Raw genomic sequence first — 9514 nt, 5'->3', positions numbered from 1 at the left:
CTGTGATTGATTGACAGATGAGCTGATCCGCTCAGGCCACGCCTCCTCCAAAGCAGATATCACCAAGTACCGACTTTTGTTCTGTTGTGTACTTTTTAGTTGCATTTAATTGAATTAAGTGAACTCTGAAGGGAGCATGGCATTACCGCCGTCAGATATTTAGCTCTGACACTTCATTTTGAGTTGCTGACGGGATTCATTATTGCAGTTAACAAAACCTATACCGCAAATAACCTACTGTATTATACAAAAACAAACTAAATATATGTAAGGAATATTTCCTGTTAGGTTTGAATAACAACTGCAGTGACATAACTAATTGTAGTATAAATAGGCCTAGCTAGATAAACCTACATGATCGTCCAGTCTTGGTTGGCGGGATGGTGTCTCATGTTGGTAATCCAGCACTGTCAAATGTAAAAGAAAACCAAGCTTTTATTATTAGACTTACATCAGTGAAATACTTCAACCACCTATGACATATTCTTGACAAATACTGATGTTTTTTAATGATTGATAATTTTTTATATTTTTTATTGTTTGATGCTGAAAAGGAAAAAATGAAAGACAGCAGTCATTTTTACAGAATGTCTGACTGTATTGCGTTTACAGTTAACATTTGACTATTATCAGTGACTATTATAATATTAACAAATCAAAATACATTTTAAGCATGTAATTAATTACACATAAAACAAAAAAATGTTGTTTATATAGGTTGCAATTCTCTGGTGCATAAGCTATAGGTTTGCATAAATCAAAAGCAATTAAAGGTGCCCTAGAATTAAAAATTGAATTTACCTTGGCATAGTTAAATAACAAGAGTTCAGTACATGGAAATGACATACAGTGAGTCTCAAACACTGTTGTTTCCTCCTTCTTATATAAATCTCATTTGTTTAAAAGACCTCAGAAGAACAGGCAAATCTCAACATAACACTGACTGTTACGTAACAGTCGGGATCATTAATATGTACGCCCCCAATATTTGCATATGCCAGCCCATGTTCAAGGCATTACACAAGGGCAGGACGTCTGGATGTGCACAGCTGAATCATCAGACTAGGTAAGCAAGCAAGGACAACAGCGAAAAATGGCAGATGGAGCAATAATAACTGACATGATCCATGATATCATGATATTTTTAGTGATATTTGTAAATTGGCTTTCTAAATGTTTCGTTAGCACGTTGCTGATGTACTGTTAAATGTGGTTAAAGTTACCATCATTTCTTACTGTATTCACGGAGACAAGGCTGTCGTTATTTTCATTTTTTTAAACACTTGCAGTCTGTATAATTCATAAACACAACTTCATTCTTTATAAATCTCTCTAACAGTGTGTAATGTTAGCTTTAGCCACAGAGCACTATCAAACTCATTCAGAATCAAATGTAAACATCCAAATAAATACCGTACTTACGCGATTAGACATGCTGCATGACAAACACTTTGTAAAGATCCATTTTGAGGGTTATATTAGCTGTGTGAACTTTGTTTATGCTGTTTAAGGCAAGCGAGAGCACGAGAATTAAAGGGGCCGCAGGCTGAATTGGCGCATATTTAATGATGCCCCAAAATAGGCAGTTAAAAAAAATGAATAAAAAAAATCTATGGGATATTTTGAGCTGAAACTTCACAGACACATTCAGGGGACACCTTAGACTTATATTACATCTTTTAAAAAGACGTTCTACGGCACCTTTAACAGAAAATTACCTCACAAATGACTTCTACCTGTGAATAACTTGAGTATGCATTGCCTGAATAAAACCTCACAGCTATTATGATCATTAAGTGGCTCAGGGTGAATGCACCTATTCATAGATCTGATCACTGTCTACTTGATAACCTGTTTAAAATTTAAAGTGCATGACACCAAACCTGTACAACATGGGGCAGATTATACTGGAAGAATGGGTCAAAATCATAAGTGAACAGTGCGTGAAGCTATAACCAGTGTTGAGTAGTTTTGTCATGGAGTCCATATATACATTCAGGCTATCCCAGAATATTTATTTTTGTAAACAATTCCCATATATTATTTGTTATGTGATTTATTATATATGTGTGATAACTATTAAAGTTACAAAAAGGTTTTAAATGCACAAATACTACTAAGCAACAGTAACATGAGGCTGATGATTATATGTGAGTTAAAAGCAAAGTCAAGAGACTTCACTCTGACTTGTAAAGCAATGTCTGTAGTTTTATTAGTCTCTCTTTAATTAATCACAAAGCATGCAACAACAGTTTAAGCCACTGTTTGACATTCTGAGCTTCTGAACCTTTTTAAGGCTCTTCACTGACTTTTGGACTACTTTTTCATATATATATATTGTCTTTTTAAAAACAGTTAATATACAGTGTTAAAACAATCTACACCTAAAAGTTCTTGAAATACTGCAACAACTCAGTCAAATAATAGATTCTAGTGAGAGATGAGGACATATGTCAAAATAGTAAGTTAGCCACATGTGAAAACAGCTGTGACAGCAATAAAAATTTCAATGCCAGCAAAACGTGCACTGTGATGAGACATTTACACTTTGCTTTAACAGCATGCTAGTGTTACTACAAAACAATGACTGAATTTGATGCAATATGTGTTTGAGTCAGAGCTGCTGTCTGAGAGACTTAGCTTGACTCTAGAACTGTAATTTCCAAAATTAATAACACCAAAATGGCTATACTTAAAACCTAGGCATGGCACAGGTACATTACAGAGTTGTACAAGAACAACAAAACAGTGCAACAAGAAATATTATGAATAGGAATAACAGAGCAGTCAGTGAAGCTGCAGATGTTGTATACTGTATGTTCTACATGTTTAAATGATGTATGTTATAACAGTATGGCATTGCACTATGATTCATTTGGCAGCTTTAATCCAAAGTAACTTGCATTGCATTAAAACCAATGTGTTCATGCAATCCCTGGGAACTATGAGAAACAAATTTACTGCTGTATGATAAATTAAATTATTAATTGAGATATAATTAAAAAAATATATATTGCTGGATCATGCCAGTCTGATGTTTTTTGTCATCAGGTACGAAGCTGTCATGATGATGTGAGGTTAGTTCCTCTGAGGACTTGAAGTGGAGAGAAGATGGCCAGGATGAGACTGTTTTTCTTCTCTCCATATATATTTTTGGCTCTCTCAGGGTTGTTAGATCAAGTGTCCACATCAGAAATATTAGATCCAACCCAAGACGCCAGATGCTGTAAGAAGATATCGGTTTTGTCTGGTATCCAAAACCTGTCAACATGTAGCAAATCTCGTCTGGTACCCAAAACCATTCCAAAATCTGTGTTTTTTTCTGATACCCAAAACTGTATTAGCTGTCTTCTATCAGTCTGAGAAAGAGAAAGCCAGAGAAGAGCAGAAGCAGAAGAGGAAGTAATAATTATAATATTATGAGCAGGGTTTGTTAAATAATCTGAGATGCATATGTATCAATGTTCAGACTTCGAGCATATTCCAGACTTCTTCACAACAACATCCCTTTAAACCTTGATTGAACATCAGTGTGTGGACGTCAAATTGACATCAAAAAATGTCAAAAAATGTAGTGTGTGGACGTCAATTTTATCAATTTTATGTTTTATTTTCGACATCAATTGGACATCAGTGTGTGGACGTCAAATTGACGTCAAAAAATGTACGTCAATTTGATGAGGGGGGTTTCGACATCAATTGGACATCAGTGTGTGGACGTCAAATTGACATAAAAAAATTGACGTCAATATGATGTTTTATTTTCCACATAAATTGGACATCAGTGTGTGGAAGTCAAATTGACATCAAAATATTGACATCAATTTGATGCTTTTTTTCTACATCAATTGGACATCAGTGTGTGGAAGTCAAATTGACATCAAAAAATTTATGTCAATTTGATGCTTTTTTTCTACATCAATTGGACATCAGTGTGTGGAAGTCAAATTGACATAATAAAATTGACATCAATTTGATGTTTTATTTTCGACATCAATTGGACATCAGTGTGTGGACGTCAAATTGACGTCAAAAAATGTACGTCAATTTGATGAGGGGGGGTTTCGACATCAATTGGACATCAGTGTGTGGACGTCAAATTGACATTAAAAAATTGACATCAATTTGATGTTTTATCTTCGACATCAATTGGACATCAGTGTGTGGACGTCAAATTGACGTCAAAAAAATTGACGTCAATTTGATGGGGGTTTTTTTTCTACATCAATTGGACATCAGTGTGTGGACGTCAAATTGACATAATAAAATTGACATCAATTTGATGTTTTATTTTCGACATCAATTGGACATCAGTGTGTGGACGTCAAATTGACGTCAAAAAATGTACGTCAATTTGATGAGGGGGGGTTTCGACATCAATTGGACATCAGTGTGTGGACGTCAAATTGACATTAAAAAATTGACATCAATTTGATGTTTTATCTTCGACATCAATTGGACATCAGTGTGTGGACGTCAAATTGACGTCAAAAAAATTGACGTCAATTTGATGGGGGTTTTTTTTCTACATCAATTGGACATCAGTGTGTGGACGTCAAATTGACGTCAAAAAATTTACGTCAATTTGATGTTTTATTTTCAACATCAATTGGACATCAGTGTGTGAATGTCAAATGGATGTCAAGTTTTTGACGTCAGTTTGACTTTTTTTTTTCAACATCAATTGGACATCAGTGTGTGGACGTCAAATTGACATCAAAAAATTTATGTCAATTTGATGCTTTTTTTCTACATCAATTGGACATCAGTGTGTGGAAGTCAAATTGACATTAAAAAATTTACGTCAATTTGATGTATTATTTTCAACATCAATTGGACATCAGTGTGTGGACGTCAAATTGACGTCAAAAAATGTACGTCAATTTGATGGGGGGGGTTTTTTCGACATCAATTGGACATCAGTGTGTGGACGTCAAATTGACGTCAAAAAATGTACGTCAATTTGATGTTTTATTTTCGACATCAATTGGACATCAGTGTGTGGAAGTCAAATTGACATAATAAAATTGACATCAATTTGATGTTTTATTTTCCACATAAATTGGACATCAGTGTGTGGAAGTCAAATTGACATCAAAATATTGACATCAATTTGATGCTTTTTTTCTACATCAATTGGACATCAGTGTGTGGAAGTCAAATTGACATCAAAAAATTTATGTCAATTTGATGCTTTTTTTCTACATCAATTGGACATCAGTGTGTGGAAGTCAAATTGACATAATAAAATTGACATCAATTTGATGTTTTATTTTCAACATCAATTGGACATCAGTGTGTGGACGTCAAATTGACGTCAAAAAAATGTACGTCAATTTGATGGGGGGTTTTTTTCGACATCAATTGGACATCAGTGTGTGGACGTCAAATTGACGTCAAAAAATTTACGTCAATTTGATGTTTTATTTTCAACATCAATTGGACATCAGTGTGTGGACATCAAATTGACATAATAAAATTGACGTCAATTTGATGGTTTTTTTCGACATCAATTGGACATCAGTGTGTGGACGTCAAATTGACATAATAAAATTGACGTCAATTTGATGGTTTTTTTCTACATCAATTGGACATCAGTGTGTGGAAGTCAAATTGACATCAAAAAATTTATGTCAATTTGATGCTTTTTTTCTACATCAATTGGACATCAGTGTGTGGAAGTCAAATTGACATAATAAAATTGACATCAATTTGATGTTTTTTTTCGACATCAATTGGACATCAGTGTGTGGACGTCAAATTGACGTAAAAAAATGTACGTCAATTTGATGGGGGGGGTTTCGACATCAATTGGACATCAGTGTGTGGACGTCAAATTGACGTAAAAAAATGTACGTCAATTTGATGTTTTATTTTCGACATCAATTGGACATCAGTGTGTGGACGTCAAATTGACGTAAAAAAATGTACGTCAATTTGATGGGGGGGTTTCGACATCAATTGGACATCAGTGTGTGGACGTCAAATTGACATAAAAAAATTTACGTCAATTTGATGTTTTATTTTCAACATCAATTGGACATCAGTGTGTGAATGTCAAATGGATGTCAAGTTTTTGACGTCAGTTTGACTTTTTTTTTTCAACATCAATTGGACATCAGTGTGTGGACATCAAATTGACATAATAAAATTGACGTCAATTTGATGTTTTTTTCGACATCAATTGGACATCAGTGTGTGAATGTCAAATGGATGTCAAGTTTTTGACGTCAGTTTGACTTTTTTTTTTCAACATCAATTGGACATCAGTGTGTGGACGTCAAATTGACATCAAAAAATTTATGTCAATTTGATGCTTTTTTTCTACATCAATTGGACATCAGTGTGTGGAAGTCAAATTGACATTAAAAAATTTACGTCAATTTGATGTATTATTTTCAACATCAATTGGACATCAGTGTGTGGACGTCAAATTGACGTCAAAAAATGTACGTCAATTTGATGGGGGGTTTTTTCGACATCAATTGGACATCAGTGTGTGGACGTCAAATTGACGTCAAAAAATGTACGTCAATTTGATGTTTTATTTTCGACATCAATTGGACATCAGTGTGTGGAAGTCAAATTGACATAATAAAATTGACATCAATTTGATGTTTTATTTTCCACATAAATTGGACATCAGTGTGTGGAAGTCAAATTGACATCAAAATATTGACATCAATTTGATGCTTTTTTTCTACATCAATTGGACATCAGTGTGTGGAAGTCAAATTGACATCAAAAAATTTATGTCAATTTGATGCTTTTTTTCTACATCAATTGGACATCAGTGTGTGGAAGTCAAATTGACATAATAAAATTGACATCAATTTGATGTTTTATTTTCAACATCAATTGGACATCAGTGTGTGGACGTCAAATTGACGTCAAAAAAATGTACGTCAATTTGATGGGGGGGTTTTTTCGACATCAATTGGACATCAGTGTGTGGACGTCAAATTGACGTCAAAAAATTTACGTCAATTTGATGTTTTATTTTCAACATCAATTGGACATCAGTGTGTGGACATCAAATTGACATAATAAAATTGACGTCAATTTGATGGTTTTTTCGACATCAATTGGACATCAGTGTGTGGACGTCAAATTGACATAATAAAATTGACGTCAATTTGATGGTTTTTTTCTACATCAATTGGACATCAGTGTGTGGAAGTCAAATTGACATCAAAAAATTTATGTCAATTTGATGCTTTTTTTCTACATCAATTGGACATCAGTGTGTGGAAGTCAAATTGACATAATAAAATTGACATCAATTTGATGTTTTATTTTCGACATCAATTGGACATCAGTGTGTGGACGTCAAATTGACGTAAAAAAATGTACGTCAATTTGATGGGGGGGGGTTTCGACATCAATTGGACATCAGTGTGTGGACGTCAAATTGACGTAAAAAAATGTACGTCAATTTGATGTTTTATTTTCGACATCAATTGGACATCAGTGTGTGGACGTCAAATTGACGTAAAAAAATGTACGTCAATTTGATGGGGGGGTTTCGACATCAATTGGACATCAGTGTGTGGACGTCAAATTGACATAAAAAATTGACATCAATTTGATGTTTTATCTTCGACATCAATTGGACATCAGTGTGTGGACGTCAAATTGACGTCAAAAAAATGTACGTCAATTTGATGGGGGGTTTTTTCGACATCAATTGGACATCAGTGTGTGGACGTCAAATTGACGTCAAAAAATTTACGTCAATTTGATGTTTTATTTTCAACATCAATTGGACATCAGTGTGTGGACATCAAATTGACATAATAAAATTGACGTCAATTTGATGGTTTTTTCGACATCAATTGGACATCAGTGTGTGGACGTCAAATTGACATAATAAAATTGACGTCAATTTGATGGTTTTTTTCTACATCAATTGGACATCAGTGTGTGGAAGTCAAATTGACATCAAAAAATTTATGTCAATTTGATGCTTTTTTTCTACATCAATTGGACATCAGTGTGTGGAAGTCAAATTGACATAATAAAATTGACATCAATTTGATGTTTTATTTTCGACATCAATTGGACATCAGTGTGTGGACGTCAAATTGACGTCAAAAAATGTACGTCAATTTGATGGGGGGGGTTTCGACATCAATTGGACATCAGTGTGTGGACGTCAAATTGACATTAAAAAATTGACATCAATTTGATGTTTTATCTTCGACATCAATTGGACATCAGTGTGTGGACGTCAAATTGACGTCAAAAAAATTGACGTCAATTTGATGGGGTTTTTTTTCTACATCAATTGGACATCAGTGTGTGGACGTCAAATTGACGTCAAAAAATTTACGTCAATTTGATGTTTTATTTTCAACATCAATTGGACATCAGTGTGTGGACATCAAATTGACATAATAAAATTGACGTCAATTTGATGGTTTTTTCGACATCAATTGGACATCAGTGTGTGAATGTCAAATGGATGTCAAGTTTTTGACGTCAGTTTGACTTTTTTTTTCAACATCAATTGGACATCAGTGTGTGGACGTCAAATTGACATCAAAAAATTTATGTCAATTTGATGCTTTTTTTCTACATCAATTGGACATCAGTGTGTGGAAGTCAAATTGACATTAAAAAATTTACGTCAATTTGATGTATTATTTTCAACATCAATTGGACATCAGTGTGTGGACGTCAAATTGACGTCAAAAAATGTACGTCAATTTGATGGGGGGGTTTTTTCGACATCAATTGGACATCAGTGTGTGGACGTCAAATTGACGTCAAAAAATGTACGTCAATTTGATGTTTTATTTTCGACATCAATTGGACATCAGTGTGTGGACGTCAAATTGACGTAAAAAAATGTACGTCAATTTGATGGGGGGGGGGTTTCGACATCAATTGGACATCAGTGTGTGGACGTCAAATTGACATAAAAAAATTGACATCAATTTGATGTTTTATCTTCGACATCAATTGGACATCAGTGTGTGGACGTCAAATTGACGTCAAAAAAATGTACGTCAATTTGATGGGGGGTGTTTTTTCGACATCAATTGGACATCAGTGTGTGGACGTCAAATTGACGTCAAAAAATTTACGTCAATTTGATGTTTTATTTTCAACATCAATTGGACATCAGTGTGTGGACATCAAATTGACATAATAAAATTGACGTCAATTTGATGGTTTTTTCGACATCAATTGGACATCAGTGTGTGGACGTCAAATTGACATAATAAAATTGACGTCAATTTGATGGTTTTTTCGACATCAATTGGACATCAGTGTGTGAATGTCAAATGGATGTCAAGTTTTTGACGTCAGTTTGACTTTTTTTTTTCAACATCAATTGGACATCAGTGTGTGGACGTCAAATTGACATCAAAAAAATTATGTCAATTTGATGCTTTTTTTCTACATCAATTGGACATCAGTGTGTGGAAGTCAAATTGACATTAAAAAATTTACGTCAATTTGATGTATTATTTTCAACATCAATTGGACATCAGTGTGTGGACGTCAA

The sequence above is a fragment of the Megalobrama amblycephala genome, linkage group LG3 (assembly GCF_018812025.1).
Source record: "Megalobrama amblycephala isolate DHTTF-2021 linkage group LG3, ASM1881202v1, whole genome shotgun sequence".
Lineage (NCBI taxonomy): Eukaryota > Metazoa > Chordata > Actinopteri > Cypriniformes > Xenocyprididae > Megalobrama > Megalobrama amblycephala.
This window is presented reverse-complemented; position numbering follows the sequence as displayed.